Source organism: Dama dama, chromosome 10 (assembly GCF_033118175.1).
Source record: "Dama dama isolate Ldn47 chromosome 10, ASM3311817v1, whole genome shotgun sequence".
In the NCBI taxonomy this organism is placed as follows: domain Eukaryota; kingdom Metazoa; phylum Chordata; class Mammalia; order Artiodactyla; family Cervidae; genus Dama; species Dama dama.
The window spans coordinates 32,726,023-32,743,958 of record NC_083690.1 but is presented as its reverse complement, the minus strand read 5'-3'; the positions used below and the strand labels follow the sequence as shown (position 1 = coordinate 32,743,958).

General features: G+C 46.5%; 1 long non-coding RNA gene across 2 annotated transcripts in view; it reads left to right on the top strand.

The window, feature by feature from the left end:
- LOC133063693 (uncharacterized) overlaps positions 1–17,936 on the top strand; it is a 454,338-nt gene that overhangs the window by 375,647 nt on the left and 60,755 nt on the right. Inside the window, exon 8 of one of the 2 annotated variants that reach the window (XR_009694471.1) lies at positions 5,260–5,328. The exons of the other annotated variant lie outside the window; for it this stretch is intronic. This is a non-coding gene — a long non-coding RNA (uncharacterized LOC133063693). Of the gene's footprint in view, positions 1–5,259; positions 5,329–17,936 lie in introns of those variants that run through there. 2 annotated transcript variants of the gene reach the window in all.

Below are 17,936 nucleotides of genomic sequence, written 5' to 3'. Positions count from 1 at the left end.
GTTTGAAAGGGACTCCGTTCTGTTGAACAGGAGGCGGGCTGTGGCGCTGGCTGCCCCTCAACCCAGAGCAAACCCTGGAAGCCTTGCGCTGCGTGTCAGTCCCCAGGAGAGAAGAGGCTCCGGAAACTGGCCCATTTCAGAAATGCCCGGGAGCTTATCACAAACAAGGATGCTTCACCCAGAATATCCTGGGGTGAGGTCCTGGCTTCTTTATATTTAGTATATAAATATACTTCTGTGATGCTACTGCAACTGGCCAGGCAGCTATTTTTTTTTTTTTTTTTTAAACAAGCCCAGTGTGGTGCTTTCCTGTGATCTGCTCATGAATATTGAATGGAGGTGTGTGTGTTGGATGGAGTTTTCTGGAGACCTGGGGGTTCTGAGTGACAGGGAGTGTGGGAGGGAGGAGAAGGGCATCCTGGGAGGGGGAGACAGGTGAAGAAATGGGGAGATATGAACGAAAAGGACCTGCATGGAGGCATGGAAGGGGGCTTCTGCCTTACTTCAGCTCCGCCCCTGACACCCTGGGCCACTCTGAGCACCCGTGAGAGGAAGCCACCTGTGGCTGATGTACCCACAGGGCTACACATTCTGGATCATTCTAGCATTGGCAGTTGCTGTCTTCCTGGCAGGTCAGGGCAGCATCCTTTCTGGCTTCATTGCCGTTTTTTTGTTTTTGGCGGTGCAGTGCAGCATGTGGGATCTTAGCTTCCTGCCCAGGGACTGAACCAGAGCCGCCTGCATTGGAAGTCCTAACTACTGGCCCACCAGGGAAGTCCCATTGACTCTAGTTTTGTTGTTGTCAGGAAGACTAGAACCTTCCCCGCTTACTCCTCAGGCCCCTGTGAGGGCTTTGCTAAGGTCAAGATAGTCTGTCCCGCAAACCAGCCACGATGGAGGACATCAGGTCACCCCTTGACCATGCAGCCCAGGGAAACCAATATTTTGTCACCACGTGTCCCAGAGGTCCCTCCTGGGATCATCCTAGAGGCCACTCCCGCCTCTGCAAACCTGCCGACTGTGGCCCAGCCCAGCCTGGGGCAGTCCAGCCCGTCTCAGTCTGGTCACTCCTGTTTAGTTTAGTCATGCCGTTTTCGGCAAACACACGAGACTGAAGTCTTGGGCCAGGCTTGTTGGGTTTTCCTTCAAGCATGTGACCCAGCCTTTGCCTAGAAATCTGCTTCTGGTTTTCAGCCAACCCCACCTGCCTCTGGTGAGTGAACACCCCAGGGAAGGCATCCCTGTCCTGCCCCAGCCACACCTCAGTGGATGCTGACATGCTCACGGGGCCCCGCTGGTGGCCCAACTGGCTTAATTTGAACTTTGGCCAACCCAAGATGTTGGCAACTTCTTAGCCTTGAAAGGCAAGACCCCTATCCATGGTCAAGGTGGCAGGGCTGAGACTTTACCACTGACCCTCCTTGTTGCAATTCAGTGTGACCCAAGGGCCTGGCCGCTCCATGTAGCCCCCCTCTCAGGCCTGTCCTGAAAACCTGGCTGGCTTCAGATCAACTGGCTAATTACTTGTGCTGTAATGATCAACCTGCCTAATTTATCACCTCTTTGAACATTTAATTAGCCAGCAGTGCAAGACAATTAGGTTCTGAATTAGGATAAATTAAACTGCTAGCTTAGCAGCTCTGAGGACATGGAAACTATAACCAATTACGTCTGCAAAAGATTTGACAGAACCGTCAAAGAGCAAGAGCCTGACATGAGTGGATGGCCTAATGGGCCAAATACTTTGGAGAATCCAGTGGGGCCTGGAGTTTTAGCCGGGAAGACAGAGAGGGGAGGTGAGCGGTCTGAGACGAGAAGAGGTCTGCCTTTGCAGGGCTCAGGGTCTTTATCCCGCTTGCTTGTAGGGTCTGTGACAAGTGACCATTTTATTTGTTTGTTTATTTATTCCTTCTCCTTCTTTATATGGTGATGGATGGTAACTAAATCATATAATGATTTTAGAAGATCAACTAGCACTAGGAACTTAGAATTATTGGTTTGTTAGCCCCCAAATTATGGATGGAACTCCAATATAGGTATACATAGTATACGCTTACACTGGAAAGAATGTCACTTCTCATCCAATTGTTTAAGCCTAGTTCTTCTTGAATATTTACACTCTTTTACACTCTGGGGTTGCCACAGGAAGAATATATTCTTGTGGATGAAGCAGTACAGCAGAGGCCCTCAAGTCATGTTGATTTAGCTTTTTCATGGGTTGTGACTTGGTCTTTTAATTGTCAATCTGGATTTTTTATCTTTTTTAAAAATGACTTTCCGTGGGTGTCTGAAAGCTGTCTGCACTCCCCAAGCAGACATGGAGCTGGGCATCAGCTGGAGAAGGCTGGGGACTGCAGGCCTCCTGGTCTGAGGTTCAGCTTGTGCTTCAGCTGTGGGGAAATGGGATGGACGGTGCGTGTGAGGTTTCCCCTCCAGACAGGGTTGTTGTTACTCAGGTGCGAAGTCATATCTGACTCTTTGCGACCCCATGAACTGCAGCACGCTAGGTTTCCCTGTCCTTCCCTATCTCCTGGAGTGTGCTCAAATTCATGTCCATCGAGTCAGTGATGCCATCCAACCATCTCATCCTTTGTCGTCCCCTTCTCCTCCCGCCTTCAATCTTTCCCAGCATCAGGGTCTTTACTAATGAGTCGGCTCTTCGCATCAGTTGGCCTAAGTATTGGAGCTTCAGCTTCAGCATCAGTCCTTCTGATGAATATTCGGGGTTGATTTCCTTTAGGATTGACTAGTTTGATCTCCTGGCAGTCCAAGGGACTCTCAGGAGTCTTCTCCAGCACCACAATTAGAAAGTATCAATTCTTTGGTGCTCAGCCTTCTTCATGGTCCAACTCTCATATCCATACATGACTGCATCCATACGGACGAGGTGGTGAGAACCAATGAGAAGAGGGGTGAAGAAGGCAGGAGTGTAAAAGTGTCTGGGCTTTAGTTTCTTTCTGGGATTTTCTGGCTTCTCTTGTGGCTCAGCTGGTAAAGAATCTGCCCACAATGTGGAAGACCTGAATTCGATCCCTGGGTTGGGAAGATCCCTTGGAGAAGGGAAAGACTACCCACTCTAGTATTCTGGCCTGGAGAACAGTCCATGTATAGTCCATGGGGTGACAAAGAGTCAGACACAATTGAGGGACTTTCACTTTCACTGGGATTTTCTGAGATTTTTCAAGAATGGGGAGGACTTGAGAGGCTTAGGGAGCAAACTGTATCATAAACCAGGCTTTCAGCTTCCAATGATTCTCTTCTGTTCCTTGTTCTTCGTGATTTAACACCTTTTGTAAAGCTTTGTACCCACGGATCAGGTTTGACTCACAGCTGAGTTATTAAGTGGGAGGCTGCGTGTGTGTGTAGGGGCAGAGATTGGGCTTTGCTTTCCAGGAGTTCCTGCACCCTTGCCTTTCAAGCGTGCCGTCCGTGGTAACACACACGGAGTCACAAGGAAAACGTGTCGGTATAACAAGAACTGCTGAGTCTCCATGGCTTCGCTTGCAGTCTCCCCCTTCATGACCTTTCCTATCATACATAACTCATGTCTAGAATCTGGTACTGATCATGACCGTGGTGGATGCCAAAGTCACAGGGGCTCATTGCAGTCGGTGGGAAAAAAAAAAACACTGTGATGTGTGGGGGTGTGTGTGTGTGTGTGATCTGATGCAGCTTCCAACCAGCTGTGAGTCAGATAACGGGCTCAGCGCAGGCGGTGTCAAATGCCTGAAAAGAGGAGCAGAGAGACAACAGAGGAAGATGTTTGCTGCTTGATCAAAGGGCAGCTTGATCACTCCAGGAAGGGAAGTGCTTGACATGCTGTGAACATTTGGAGGGAAGTGACAGGTGCAAATACAGGAAACCTCCCCACATTTCCTTATAGTCCAGAAGCCTATTGAGTAGGCAGCAGCTGACAAGAGTCAAGGGGCTGAGTGGCCCACTGATTATCTCCAAAAGGCAGCTCTCCAGACATTTTCAACCCTTAGGATTGTCTTTGTTTGGCTTTTTTTATATCTAGGAAATAAGCAAGACTCCTTCAAGAACAGACTTTTGCATCCCTAGTTCTAGAATAAGGGTGATAGTTTCTGTCCCACCTCTCAAATTCCACGTGTGTGCGTGCTAAGTTGCTTCAGTAGTGTCCGACTCTTTGCGACCCTGTGAACTGTAACCCGCCAGGTTCCTCTGTCCGTGGGATTCTCCAGGCAAGAATACTGGGGTAGGTTGCTGTGCCCTCCTCCAGGGGATCTTCCCGACCCAGGGGTTGAACCTGTGTCTCTTATGTCTCCTGCGTTGGCAGGCGGGTTCTTTACCACTAGCACCACCCAGGAAGCCCCTTAAATTTCACCCCAGACATTAAAATAGCTGTCAGCAAAGGAACTTCCTAAATCCTGATCATCACCTGAAATTGCCTGGGAATTCAGGCGCAAACAGCAGATATAGTCTTAGAAAATGTTTCTGCAAGGAGCACAGGTTTATATGAAAGCTCTGAAGCAATGAGAGCTTAAACCAAATACCATACACCCTTCACATCATCTTAGAGAACGTTTACAAAGATGCGTTTCATTGACATATTTAGAACCAATTAGTCTGCTTGACATTGTTTCTCCAAATTGCATCATATCATCACTTCATTAAAAATGTTCCAATTAAGGGAAAGAAAGAAGTTTCTGTAGGGTAGCTGCCTGGACACATTAGGCTGAGGCTTTCCCATTACAGACCAAATCGCAGGTCGCTGTTACCATGAGAACCACAGCGTTTCTCTGGCTGTTAGAATTATTAACTCAAAGAACATGCATCTTCTTAAACTCTGCCTGTTATTTATCTACTGTTCCGTGGGCTTGACTCTGCTGAGAGTGAACTCTATTAATCATCAGTCGAAAAAAGCATAGGGGCTGCAGGAGAGAGAGCAGCCCTGCCTTCCTTCCTGTAGGGAGTGGTGGTGGCAAGCCATTTCCCCGCATTGCCCCATGTCTCGTGGAAGGTAGAGACAAGGGGCTGAGAAGCCCTGGAGTGAAGACAGGCTGGAGGAGCTGGGACCATGCCTAGAGATGAGAAAGGTGAGCTGTCAGGGGCTTTCAGGTCCCCTCTGCCACTGCATAGATGACATGGATGGGTGACCAGAGACCACCTCCGTCCACTTGCCAGATCCAACTCTCCATCTCGAAGTGAAGACTGTTCATTGTGAACTAGAATGTGCCTGTCACTGTATAACTTACAGAATGCTTTCTGAGCCCTTAACTGTTTATGTCTCTTATGCAGTATGCCTTCTTACACCCATTTGGCAGAAAAAGAAAATGAAGCTACAACCCTCTCAAGAAACCAAGCCAGCGCGTGGACAAACTGGGCCTACAAGTGAGATACTCTGTTTTAAAATCCCATGCTCCCCATATAAAAACTTGTGAAGATGTTTAAAGCAACTTTGTATTCTTAATCACTCAAATTTGGAGGCAACCAAGATGTCTTTTGGTCGGTGAAGAGTTAAATAGACTGTGGTCCCTCCAGACAACGGAATGTAATTCAGTGCTAAAAAGGAATGAGCCTTCAAACCAGGAAGAGAAATGGAGGAAACTTAAATGCATTTTACTAAGTGAAAGAAGCCAGTCTGAAAAGACTATATGCTATATGATTCCGGCTATTTGATGTTCTAGAAGAGGCAAAACAATAGCATCAGTAAAAAGATCAATGGTTGCCAGGCATTAAAGGGAAGGGAGGGATGAATAAACTGAACACAGAGAATTTTTAAGGCAGTGAATATATCCTAAATGATACCATAATGGTTTGATACTGTTGCTTAGTTGCTAAGTTGTATCTGACTTTCTTGTGAACCCATGGACTGTAGCCTGCCAGGCTCCTCTGTCCATGGAATTTCCCAGGCAAGAATACTGGAGAGGGTTGCCAATCCCTTCTCTGTGGGATCTTCCGGAAGGATTGAACCCGCATCTCCTGCATTGGCAGGCAGATTCTTTACCACTGAGACACCAGGGAAGCCATATTTGTCCACATCCATAGAATGTGCAACTCCGAGAAACAATGATAATGTAAACTATGAACTTTGGTAATGCAGGTCCATTGAGTGTAACAAATGTAGGGACTTCCCTGGTGGTCCAGTAGTTAAGACTTCCCCTTCCAACGCAGGGGTGGTGAGTTTGATCCCTGGTCAGGGAGATAAGATCCCACATGCCTTGTGGCCAAAAAAACCAAAACATCAAACAGAAGCAATAGTGTAACAGATTCAATAAAGACTTTAAAAATTGTCCACATCAAACTGGTGAGAGATTTTGATAATGGGGGAGGATAGTCATGAGTGGAAACAAGAGGATGTTTGGGAAATCTCTCTACCTTCTTCTCAATTTTGCTGGGCACCTAAAACTGCTCTGGAGTATAGTCTTCAAAGAAAAATCCCACTCTCTTTCGTCGTTATCACCCTACAGAAGAACCAAAGCTATTGCCATCTAAGAAGGTGGAAGAAGATGGCCATGGTGACCAGATGCTGTGATGGGAAAGATGGAGGGGAGGACTCAGGGTGTCACGCGGGGTGGGGCTCTGCAGGAACCAGGGGCCGAGGGGCAGAGGGCACAGAGCAGCCCCCTCAAAGGCCCTGGCTGGGCTGCCAGCCTCTTGCTCAGCTTGGTTGTGGTCATTCGTTTCTCAAGGTGCCTAGTAATGTGCCCTGCCTGGCGCTGACTCATTCTCCTAAGTAATTCGTTTGTTTATTGGCAACATGCGTATGTTGGTAGGTACAGGTTAAGCCTGTGGGCTGTGACGTGGTCTCACAGAGCAAACACTACGCTCTCATATCAAAGCAGAATCCTTGAGGTCCCGGTCATAACTTTTCTCGGTCACTACTTCTGCTATGGTTTCTAATACCACGTATCAGTTTTGCATATTTTTGAGCTTTTTATAGGTGGAACCGAAGCTTCCCAGGTTGCGGTAGTGGTAGAGAATCCATTGGCCTGCCAATGCAGGAGGGGAAAGAGACATGGGATCAGTCTCTGGGTTGGGAGGATCCCCTGGAGTAGGAACAGGCAATGCACTCCAGTATTCTTGCCTGGAAAATCCCATGGACAGAGAAGCCTGTTGGGATACAGTCTATGGGGCCGCAAAGAGTTGGACACAACTGAGCAACTGAACACTCGTGCAACTGATCACTAGGTGGAACTGCATAGGATGTCCTCATCCCAGACTTTTCAAAAAAAATATAGTTGATTTACAATGTTGTATTAATCTCAGATGTACAGCCAAGTGGTTCAGTTTTACATATATATGTGGGTCTGTGTTCTTTTTTTTAAGATTTTTTTTAATGTGGATCACTTTTATAGTCTTTACTGAATTTGCTACAATATTGCTTATGTTTTATGTTTTGGATTTTTGGCCAAGAGGCATGTGGAGCTTAGCTCCCCAACCAGGGATCGAACCTGCACCCCATGCATTGAAAGGCCACTGGGCCACCAGGGAAGTCCCCTATGTATATATTCTTTTTCAGCTTCTTTTCCACTATAGGTTATTACAAGGCTACAAGGCATTGAATATAGTTCCCTGTGCTATACAGTAGGTCTTTTGAGTATCTATTTTATATATAGTAGTATGTATCTGTTAATCCCAAATTTATCCCTCCCCCACTTTGCCCTTTGGTAACTATAAGCTTGTTTTCTATGTCTGTGATTCTCTCTCTGTTTTATAGATAAATGCATTTGTGTTGTTTTTTTTTTTTTAGATTCCACATCTAAGTGATATCATATGGTATTTGTCTTTCTCTGTCTGACTTACTTCACTTAGTATGATAATCTCTACGTCCATCCACGTTGCTGCAGGTGGCATGATTTCATTCTTTTTTATGGCCGAGTAATAGTCCATTGTCTATATGTACCATATCTTCTTTACCCGTGCATCTGTTAAGGATGCTAAACCTTCTCTTTGTTCAGCCTGACACAGTTCAGCCTAGTCTGTGTGTGGCTGTCGTTTGTTCATCTTCTTTGCTGCACTGTGCCCCTGTGGATGAGTGAACTACCATATATTATTTTCTCCTACTATCATTTTTGCTCTTTGTCATACTTTCCAGTTTGAGACTATAATGAGTCATTGAAGTGCAAACGTTGTTTGGAGTGTTTTTCAGGAATGCATGCAAGTTTCTTTGGGGGTGTATACCCTGGAGTGAAATTGCTAGGTAATGGGAATGCAGATGTTCAGCCTTAGTATTTAGTAGTAAAGTCCTTTGGGGTTTATTGCTTTGTATTTGTGTAAGTTAGTACACATTTGTAAATATTTTCTTGAGTGTTTTTGTAAGTTATTCTGCTTCTGTGTGTCATAGAATATCAAAATGGGACTGTTTGTAGTTCAGTTTTAGCTGAAGCCCCGAAAGGCAGAGAATGAAACAATAGGGGACCAGCATTTAACATTCCCAAATGAGGCTCTAGACAGCTTAGGAGTGTTCTCAGGACTTCCCTGGTGGTCCAGTGGTTAAGAATCACCTGCCAATGCAGGGGACATGGGTTCAATCCCTGGTCTGGGAAGATCTCACATGCTGAGAGACAATTAAGCCCATGCGCCACGAGTACTGAGCCTGTGCTCTAGAACCCGTGCTCCGCAACAAGAGAAGCCACCCAACGCGAAGCCCGTGCACCGCAGCTAGAGAGGAGCCGCCGCTTGTCGAAACTGGAGATAACAACAAAGGCCCAGTGCAGCCAAAATATGAATAATTAAATAAACAATTAAAAACAAGAATGAACTCAAAGCCCAAAGGTGGCTGACAACAGTTCTAGGGTCTGTTAGCCCAGTGGCCTCATGGGGAATCTCACGGGATGGACGTGGAAAGGTCAGGACAGGTTGGTGATTGTGGGTCCTGCCCCCCCAGTTCCATCGAGAAAGGGCGGGGTGTTTATTGAGAGGGGTTTCAAGGAGGCCACACAGTAGGTCCCTTACAGGTGTCCTGGAGCGCAGTGTCTCAGATGGCTGAGAGTGAAGGGAAGTGACCACACTGGGAGCGGGCACACCTGCTCTGATTCGGGGCAAAGACGCATGTTTCCTGGGAACAGTGGAAGCCGCCAGGAGGCAGTCTCCTAGGTTAAACAGGCGATTTCAGCAGAAAGACGCTAGAGGAAGGCGGGCTGCTCACTCGGATCCTGCCCAGCTAAGGGAGCAGAATCAGGTGGGGTGCTGGGTGGAGCAAGGGACCCGCAGAATGATCCTTGAGTTAGTCGTTGTTGTTCAGTTGCTAAGTCATGTCTGACTCTGCAACCCCGTGGACTGCAGCACACCAGGCTGCAAATCACGTCCATCACCAAATCCCAGAGCTTGCTCAAACTCACGTCCATGGAGTCGATGATGCCATCCAACCGTCTCATCCTCTGTCGTCCGTTGAGCAAGGAGAGCCTGTACAAGCCTGCTTCTGGACGCAGGAGACCAACAGGTAGCTGGGGGCCCTGACCTGTCCTGCCCCGGCTCTCTCCTGGTTCCCCGAGGGGCGGAGCCAGAAGCAGCCTGTGGATGGCCGAGGGAAGATAGCATCACTTGATGGAACCTGAGAAGAACTCACCCGCCGCCACCCTCTCCCGCTGCTTTTTCATCCAGCAACTAGATAGCCGCTGGGCGGAGAAGAGTTTAACTTCATATGTAGTTAGGAGTTTGGACTTGACATCCTCCTGGCATGCAGTGAGATGACTGGAGAGTAACAGCAGCAGCCACAGGAGTTTTAGTTGATACAGGCGATCTTAACAGTCTGCGAAGTCCTGGCTCTGGAAGAGTGAGGCCCTGGGATGGCGCTTGGGGCTGCGGATGGGCTGGGAGGTGCATTTGTCAAGGAAGATGTGTCTGTCTTTGTTGTGGTTGTTTCTTTCTTGGGTCACACTGTGTGGCTTGTAGGGTCTTAGTTTCCCCGACCAGGGATTGAACCTGTGCCCCCTGCAGTGAAAGCATGGAATCCTAGCCACTGGACCCCCAGGGAATTCCCCGAGGCAGAGGTGTCATGACGCGGGGCGATGTTACAGGACTTTGGATGGGAAATGGTTATGGAATCCCTCGGGCATACACACAGGTCTCCCTCATGGGTCTCCTTGTAAAGTCTGGTTCACCCTTACGTTCTCATTCTCCTCTTGGGAGGGAGACAGCCTCTCACAGCATCCAGAGAATGGGTGCCCTCACGGGTGGGAGTCTTAAGACCCCAGCATCCCTGAATTTGTACCGCATGTTCTAGGACGGTAGGAGAGAAAGCACAAATGACCCAGGAGGCTCAGTTACAAGTGCCTAAGCACTGCCAACAGTCAGGCACACTCAGGAAGCCCGCAGGAATGAGTTCCTTGAGCTGTACCCGAGAGGGACTTTCAGTTTTGACTCCTGAACTTGAAAATGTTAAGCAAGAGCAGTAACTCCCAACTGGTGAGACATGGGCCAATTGGGATGGTGTGTGGGATGAGGGATTGGGCTCTGCTCAGAGCATCTTGATCTATCTTGTGGTCAAATGTGGCCTGTAAACCAACCTAACAAAATGTATTGTGGATGGTGTTCAGCAAATAGCAAGATGCCTACCCATTCTTTAAGTGCATTGCTGAATTTTTCATAATAACACTGTGCCATTAGGCCATTCCCCATCCCAAATATTTTCATGGGAAGATCAGAGGTTTTCTTATGCATTGTTCCCTTAAAGAGATGTCCTTAAAGGAGATGAGAAGAAAGAGATACACAGGTTTGCGATGCCATCGCGTTAACACTAAAATGCCATTTAGCCAGCATGCAGGCTGCCAGATAAAACTGTGAGGTACTAGGGGGATGAATTGAAAATTGTCATTCCGTCAAATCTAGTGACAACATTATCTGCAGATCTTAGAAAAATCAGCTCAGAAAAAAATCCCTGGTTGGTAGTGATCCTCTTAGATAGATTGAAATCTTTCCAGGCTATTCCTCAGGGCTCATCAATCAAGGGCAGTTGTCATGGTGAACAGTTGAATAGATGGTTTCCATTTAATTATCTCCAGCCCTCCAGATATTGAAAGCACTTGGGGACACAGGCTCCACTGGCCCTTGACTCCCTGGCTTCAATAACCATTGCTCCCCACCCCCCCCCCCAACCCCGCCACCACCTTCACCCAGAGGTATTCATTCATTCATTCAGTAAATAAATACCCAGTGCCTATTATATGTCAGGCAGGTTGTCTGGCCAAGGATGCTTCTGTGAAAATGTCAGGGGCTGTCCACGACTTCACACACTTCGAGCTGGACCTGAGGACAAGCAGGGGGGATGTGAGTCTGTGCTGTGTGTGTGTTCAGAGGCAGGAGCACTGGAGCCTGGGAAGGTCTCGGGGGTTGGCCGGGAGCTGGGAGTTGGGAGTTCCAGATAGTCAACAGTGAGATCACAAAAGTCTTGGTAGAGGAAGGAGGTCCAGGTCTAACCTTTCCGCATCACTGGGGATGAAAGGAAAGAGCAAGAGACAAGGGCATCAATCAAAGCGGGCAGGTTACTACCAGCCAGTGAGAGGGAGCCAGTGATGAGGACCCAGTGAGGACAAGGAGGGAAGTAGAAAGAATGGGCAAGGAAGGAAGAAGGGTCCTGGGCAGTTACTTGGACAGTATCATGTTTCTGCATCTCCCATTCATTTGATGTCAAGTGTATGGTAGACTAGCGTAAAAGTTTGTCTTAAAGAAGCAGAGTTAGGATGGGGACCACCTAGACAGTGTCACAGCTATCTATTCTTCCATCCATCATCCATTCACTTATTCATCTATTCATCCCTCCCTCTCTCCATCCATCCATCCATCCATCCCGCCATTCACTGATACAGCCAGCTATGCATTCAGTCATTTGTTCCTTTCTGAGCATACCATCTTGTAGGGGTAATACACATGGAGCAAGTCACTTCACAGGACTTATTTAGTCATCAATGTGAGTTATTCTATGAAAGTCCATGATCAGAGTGTCATGGAAGTCTTCCCTGGGACAGTGAAACTCTACGGAGATGTGGCAAATGAGGAGGAACTAGAAAGAAAATTCATTGGCGGAGGGGAAAGCAGGGATGGGGCTTCACAGAGAGATGAGTGCCCAGTGAACAAAGGTGGAAACTGACCACATGCAGAGGGCCCCTGGGACTTGGTCCTATAAGCACAGGGGTTTGAATGAGCGGAGAGATGAAGGGTCTACATTTTTAAGTGATCATTCTGCTGCTACAGGGAGAAGGTAGTGGGGGAGGGCAGGCAGGAACAGACGGCTGAAAAGCTATGGACCTTGAGAATATCCATCTTCCCAGCCCCCTCCATCCTTCCAAGCTCCTCTGACTCCTAGGATAATCACATCTTTGGGTCGACTTGGGAGTGCTGCCATTTTAAGAGTAGGAAAGGGAAGCACAGAGAAAGAGGTGATATACTCAAGGTCCCTGGCAAGATGACAAGAAGCAGGACCAAAATGAAGGTTTTTAAATTCCAAGTCTAGGGCTTTTTCCTTTGTGCCATGAAATCTCCATCAATTTAGCCATCTGGGTGAGGGATGGGATACACGGACACTCCAAGCTGCTAAGTACACCATTATCTATGATGCATAGTCTTTTTTTTTTTTTTTTACTGTTGTGGCTGCTACAGCAACAGATTTGACTTCCTAATTATGTTTTGCTTGGGCTAATGTAAAAATTAATTTTCATTCCCTGAACAACCATCAGCTACTGGTAAGAGGAGATAACTGAACAGAGTGAGCCATATATTTGTCCAAACTCAGGACCATCTACAAGCTGGGGCAGGAAGCTGTCATCTGTTACATATGCGTTCTGTGCTCTGCGCTTTGTGCAATGCCTTCTTTTTTCCAACCCTGTGCCATAATTTTAATATTCCCATTTCAAAGACGAGAAGATGGAAGCCACAGAGGTTAAGCAACTTGCTCAGAATTACTTGTGAAGTAAGTGGTACGACAGAACTTAAGCTACATCTGTCTATGTAAAAGTAATTCTCTTTCTCTCAAAGTAATTCTCTTTCTCCAACGTTGGACTGCTTCCGGTTCTAATATCCCTGCAGATTCCTGCTGGCAATGTGAGATAGGGACAAGGGGGCCAGAAAAGAATCAGAAGGGTCTGACCTACAGTAGTATGTGTTGTGGTTACCACTGTTCAGAGTCTAGTTCTTAGCTTTGGTTCTTCTCCCTAGTTGTTTCAGGTCACAGGGAGACATGTGAGTCTTAGGAGAACTGATTCACATGGATTAAACTCACAAGAGCCTGATGTATAAGTCTGAGTGACAGTCTATTCTCTGGCCAGGGAAGGACCAGAATTTCCAGGTCTGTTTCCCAGGGAATGTCCTCCCCAGAAGATGGATAGACTGGCTTACTAAGCAGACGGCTGCTTGGCATGTGTAAAGTCAGAGCCAAAGTATCTGGGAGGCAGCTCTGAAGAATCCTATGCATAACTTGTGGATGACTTATTTCCGGCTTCCTTTCTCATGTGATGGGAATGCTTCAGTGTCTCTTTTCTTTAAACATAGCTGAGTATGTGTTGTCATGTTTTGCTTTTTGCTCTTGTTTTACTAGACTTTTCTTGATACCATCCATCCGTAGAAATAGGTTTTTTGTTTTTTTTCTGTGAGGGATAGTCTGGTCCTGGACACTCTCCCGGCTTCTGGTAGCCTCAGTGTTCTCTGGATTATAGATGGCATCCTCTCTGCATCTTTACATCATCACCCTGTCTATGTCTTTCTCTCTGTCCAAACTTCCCCTTTCTAGAAGGACGCTGGCCGGTCATACTGGATTACAGTCCACCATCATGACCTCATTTAAACTTGATTACTTCTGTTAAGATGCTGTTGTCAAGTGAAGTCACATTCTGACACGTACTGGGGGTTAGGAAGCCAGCATCTCTTTGGGAGAGGGGGCACAGTGCTACCCATATCATTTCCCTTAGGGTCAAACCCACAAATAAGGTCAAGAGGGAGCCAGGTAAAGAAATGGGAGGGCTACAGGCTTCCGTGAGAGACCCCTTCACTGGACTCCAGATAGTGAAAGCCTTGGGACTGTGCCCACCAGCTTCCCCAGGGCAGCCTCAACATGGTGCCCGCAGCACCAGCCATGGGAGGGGTCTCAGCAGGGCCACCAATGGGGACAATGAGGCACAGCAGAGAGAGAGGGGGACCCCAGAAAGAATGGCTGCAGCATTCCTGTAATCGCGTCCCCTTTTTCTCAGGTGACTGGTGATTATGTGTCCCTTGCAATTAAAGAATTTGAATAAGACAGTGACCTGCCTCTAAGACCTGGGGTTACAGTAGTGGCTCCTTAATCATGACCAAACACACAGTCTAGGCATCAGGGCTGATAACAGACATTCTGAGCGGGACATTGCATTTCTGTTTCAATCGACTGACTGCCACAATCTGTGTGACCCTGGCTCTCATCCCCTCATGTCAACCAAGAGCTCTTCCCGGCTAGAACATTCTGTAATTTTTACCATAATTGGTCAATTAAGCCCAAAGAGTCTCTCCAACAGGCAGCCTTAAAGATGCACTTTAGAAAACCCACCAAGTGGGTAAATCACGTGCCCCCTAAGTGAGAGTTTATTATCTAACTCTCTGGGAAGCAGACCAGAATTCCTTCCTAAATGTGAGATTTACTTTAAGCTCCAGTTATTTTTAAAAGGGAGACAAAACCCATGATATCATCCCACTATTAATTTGTAGATGTGAAAAGATTCCTACCAATTCTGAGTCTTAGATAAATACACAAGAGTAATAATAACCTTCGCAGGAAGGTATTGAGCCCTAGACAGTTACTGAAGGCAAACGTTATTTGTTCCAAGAAACCTGCACAACTGGGTCTTTTGATTTTGCATGTAAGCTGCCAGAACAGGCAATTACGGTTCTTTTTCTATCTTGGGTCTCAAAATACCTTAGAATTCTTTCCATTGTGGCCCAACTGTCAAGGGGAACAACACAGCACCAATGTGAGAAAGACTCCATATTAGAATGCTTCAAAGAAATTAAAGTATCAAGTTTGTGCTGGGTAGGAGCCGGGGGGAGCAGAAGGAAATTGTGCCCATAGCCTGCAGATTACTTGTATCTTGCTGTGCCCTGGGGCCTGGAAGCCACGGGCCCTCTCCGCAAGGCCTTCATGGTGTAAGCAGGGGGACACATGGGTAGTCAAATAATTTCAATGCCTTGAAATGGTTTCAGTGAAGGACTTCCCAGGCGGCGTGAGTGGTAAAGAGCCTGCCTATCAATGCAGGAGATATAAGAGATGCAGGTTTGATCCCTGAGTTGGGAAGATCCCCTGGAGGAGGGCACGGCAACCCACTCCAGTATTCTTGCCTGGAGAATCCCATGGACAGAGGAGCCTGGCAAGCAATAGTCCTTGGGGTCACAGAGAGTCAGACGTGACTGAAGCAACTTCACACATACACACACACGTCCAGCAAGAGGAGAATGATTGAATGCACCATGGCACATCCATAGAAGTGAATCTTTTGTGACTGTTAAACATGGTTTGGAAGAATATTTAATATTCTTTTTCATACTCACTAGTGCGTGTTAAGTAAAAAAAGGCAGGATACAGAGTTCTATGCAGTACGGACCTCAGTTCAGCTCAGTCACTCAGTTGTGTCTGACTCTTTCAGAACCCATGGACTGCAGCATGCCAGGCCTTCCTGTCCATCACTAACTCCTGGAGCTTGCTCAAACTCGTGTCCATCGAGTCGGTGATGCCATCCAACCAACTCATCCTCTGTTGTCCTACTTTATATATATTATGTGATATACATACATATTTAAATATATGCATATACTATATACTTGCACATAGTTTATAATAATTATTATAAATTATTGTATTATTATACAATGTGTGTGTGTATATATATGTGTGTGTGTGTATATATATATATATATATATTGTTGTTGTTCAATCACTAAATCATGTCCGACTCTTTGCGACCCCATGGACTGTAGCCCACCAGGATCCTCTGTCCATGGGATTCTCCAGGCCAGGATACTGGAGTGTGCTGCCTTGCCCTCCTCCAGGGGATCTTCTTGACCCAGAGATTGAACTCATGTCTCTTACGTCTCCTTCTTTGGCAGTCAGATTCTTTACCACTAGAGCCAATTGGGAAGCCCTAATAATTTGTATGGTGGCTTAATGCATGCAATGGTCCGAATGTTTGTGCTCTCCTGAAAATTCGCATATTGAAATCCTGACTCTCAAGGATGATGGTATTTAATAATGAGGAGACAGAGCCCATATAACTGAAAAGACTGGTCCTATATCACACAGTTCATGGCAAACAGTCCATCAAATCTTCACTACATCAAACAGGTACTAAAAATATAAAACCCACCGTATGTGTGTGCTAGTCACTGAGTCACATCAGACTCTGCGACCCCGTGGATTGTAGCCTGCCAGGCTCCTCTGTCCATGGGATTCTCCAGGCAAGAATGCTGAAGTGGTTTGCCATTTCCTCCTCTGGGGATCTTCCTGACCCTGGGATCGAGCTCCCATCTCCCGTGTTCCCTGCATTGGCAGGCAGATTCTTTACCACTGCGCCACCTGGAGACAAAAACCCACCTTGAGAACACTTATTCCTGGTCTAAACAGAGGACATGGGGCTCAGTCCCCCAAAGCAAAGCATACTTTAGAGATCTAAACACTGAAGGTATGTGTCTTTTTTAATATGTTTCATTTTTTTGGACGCAAGATATACTACTGTGAAGTTGAGAAAAAAAATTAGAAATGATAAAAGTATTTATGATAATGGATGAGAAACCCATTAAGAATTTTATTAGATAAAGATGATAAAATTAACTTCCCCTGTTTTCATTTTGGTATCAGTGAACATTTGTGTTTCCATAATAAAAATTGCAATGAAAAGGAAATTGGACACAGGGCATTACCCTTTTCCTCGGCAGGGTGGAGGAAGGTGATTTCTTTTCCCTTGAAAGATGAGGGAGGGCTACCGTGGGTTTAATTAAGGAGGGGGTTATACACAGAAAAAGAGCAAGGCTTAAGGTAACAACTGCCTGAGACTTAATTCCCCATGTTGAGTGGTACTCACACGCTTGGGCTCTGGCTAGCACGGATGATGTGATTTCGAAGATGTCTCTGCTACTGGCTCATGGTACTGGGCAGGGAACTTTACATCTGCATTTTTCACTTTTCCTTTCTGTGAAGTAGTGCTTCTAAGAGTACCTCACACCTGGGAGCTATGCAATGAGATGATCCATTCCTTGGAACAGTGCTTGGCACTTGGTGATGGGGCCATCGAATGTCACCTGCTATCTACCCTTGGCACAGAATGGTATGACTTCAACCACATTGCGGGAAATTGACCCATCGCATCTGAAAGGATTTGGGTTTTGAATATATTTATCCATTCAGTCTCTCACTCAAAATTCTCTGCCAGGCAGTCTTCATTCATCTCCTCCTGTGACACCAGAGACCAGATCCAGATACCAGCAACCTTTGTAGTTGCCACTGGGGCAGAAAGTGTAGTCATAAAGGATGCTGGGGGTAATGTATTTGATGGAAAAAAAAACCCAAGAACAAAAGGAAACAGTGACTTTAGAAAGGAAAAATACACACAGAGAGATAACCAATAAAACAAAAGACGAGAAACATATTTTTTCTCCTTAAACAAACTAAGAATACCCCCAAGGATTTCAATTTGTAAAGGGTCAGTTCAGATGAACCTAAATGGAGACTAAGTTCACCGGGCCTCTGATCTCTACCTCTATATTTATCTGCTTATACACAAGGGTGAATGGCTGGTCCTTTATTTTGTTTGGCTAAAGGTGAGAGAAAGCATTTTGCCATGGCTTCATGGAAGGATGCTCTTGAAATGGGGAATACAAGGTCCTAAGTGTGGTGGACCCTTAGTCTGGACTCTGAAACAGGAGTGAGCCCAGTAGAGAGATGATGGGGGTGGTCAGAATCGAGAGAACCATCAGATATGGGATTTTATGGGACTTAAGTCACAAGTAATGGGGTGCTGCAG